Source organism: Limulus polyphemus, unplaced genomic scaffold (genome assembly GCF_000517525.1).
Source record: "Limulus polyphemus unplaced genomic scaffold, Limulus_polyphemus-2.1.2 Scaffold1376, whole genome shotgun sequence".
In the NCBI taxonomy this organism is placed as follows: Eukaryota; Metazoa; Arthropoda; class Merostomata; order Xiphosura; family Limulidae; genus Limulus; species Limulus polyphemus.
In genome coordinates this window covers 204,694-206,897 of record NW_013666986.1, presented here as the reverse complement: position 1 = coordinate 206,897, position 2,204 = coordinate 204,694, and positions in this window count along the sequence as shown.

The following is a 2,204-nucleotide window of genomic DNA, read 5'->3' as shown; positions in this document are numbered from 1 at the left end:
AAAAGCTCTTCATCCGTATCACTTTCGTTGTGATTCCTAGTGGATGAAGTCAACGGTTTCCTCTTACTGCTCATTCTTCCTTAGGTAAAAACGTAGCGATAAATTTGATCACTGTAGTTCACCTTCAACACTTATCGGCGTAGGAAAAAGGTGAATTCGTGTCTGTTCGATTATCAGTATTTCACCTGTAAGTTCAATTAATTAACAGAGGTTCAGTTTCAGTATTGTACACAATTTGAAGCTCTTTTGCACTCTTGCATTAAAGTTTTACACTGTCCTACTAGGACTATAGAGAGAGACAGAGAAAGGGAGAATATTGCATTCAGTTTAGATTGTTTAAAAGAACGCCTGTTTATACAACTACAATTTTGTTAAGTTATACATTACAGACAGTCTATTTCTTCCGTGTATTAAGACTCACCGGAAGTGGTCACTTCCTGTCATCTTAACACAAAACGATTAATGAAAGCTTCTTGAATTGTAAGTTCTGAATGGTGTTTATCACTTCTGGTCATCGCTTGAACCACTGTATATGCTTCAGACGTCCCGTCTGTCGATGACCAGTTGATTCCAGTTTTTTTTTCAAACTAGAAAGACTTGTTGAACGTGGGCAGTTGGAGAAACTCGTTATTAACAACCATTACGAAACTGTCAATGCAACAGAGGACTCACCATATTAAACATCTGACTAAAGTTTCTTATTTTTAACCTGGACGATTGCTAACACTGATTTAATGTTGCAATGGGGCTTCCTCGCAGCATGTACTTCGTTTCGAAGGGAAGATCTCGTTTGCCCTGTAATTTACGAGATTTGTTGTATCCCGCCAGTACTCAATTTCATCACAGTAGTGTGGTCGTTTATGTGACCGGCTTTTAAGTTTTGAAAGTGTCTCCATGGCAACTGAGACAGCTTCAATAAAAAGCTAAGCGTATTCAATGTGTTTTACGAACTGCCAAAAAGCTAAATACGTTCTTTACTAATCTTGTTGTAATAATTCATATTATGTAGAACAAAATGTTATTTTCCGTTTGTGACTTTTGATCAGGTACGCCGGTTGCTTTCCATAAAGTCAAAGAAATATCATTAAGACGTCTGTTTACACTGGGCCTCTGAATCACGTGACTTTCGAGAGTAGCTCGTTCCGCATGAAACATTGATCAGGTTTAGTAGAAATTAATAGCACATGAGTGGGCCGTGACGTCAGTTAGCAGTCAGATCATAATACTTGGGGAAACTGTCTGGTCTTTTTTTTATATGTTCTGAAAAAATAAAGCTTCGCGGTTAATGTGGAAAACAAGCACATACATTAGTTCTAATGCCAATTCTTAGCAGTTAACAAAACATATACTCACACACACAAAAGGACTACAACTAGCCACTGTCCACACTGTTAAGGTTAAATGATAGAGTAAATGATAACAACACTTCGTCGTGTTATAGTTTTGGCAGTGTACAAATGACGGGTTTTTGTGTACGTAAACTAACTTGTAGATGTGTGATTTTTAGTACATCGAAATTACATAATATAGTTGAGAAACAACAGAAATGGATATGTTTGTTTGTGTTCGAGCAAAACCACACTGGGCTATCTTCTGTGTCCACCGCCGGGAATTCAGCCCCGGATTTTAGTGTTGTAACTCCGTAAACGTACTACTATCTCATAGAGAGACAAATGGGTATATTGAACCAGAAAGGGACGTGTGTGAGATATGAAATACATTTGAAAAAGTGGTGGAGATATTGTGCAGCTGAATCTTAGTATATAATTTCAACCACTTATTCTACATTTCTTCTTTACCGTACATATCTTCCAATAAGCTCTTAGCTTAAGCTAAGTTAAACTAATTACAATTATGTGTAATATAATGTAATTTGTTAAAACCTGAGTTTTGTGTTATAAAAGTGCATAGACGTTCGGTTACCTTAACAATAACGTGCGGTGTTACACGTGCCGTATTCACGAGCGATGTTACATGTGTTGTATTCAGGTACGCTGATGCCCTACAGAAAACCCATGATAAGTACCTACAAAACGTAGGTTTTTAAAATGTTGATCAAAGTAATATTTCAAGCCTAGACAGCGAAGGAAACATCAGTAACAAGCGAACAAACAAGACAAATTCTTATAAGAGCAGAAACACTTTTACCATTATATAGAAAATACATTTGGTAGAGTTCATTGCTGCAAGATATATATATATTT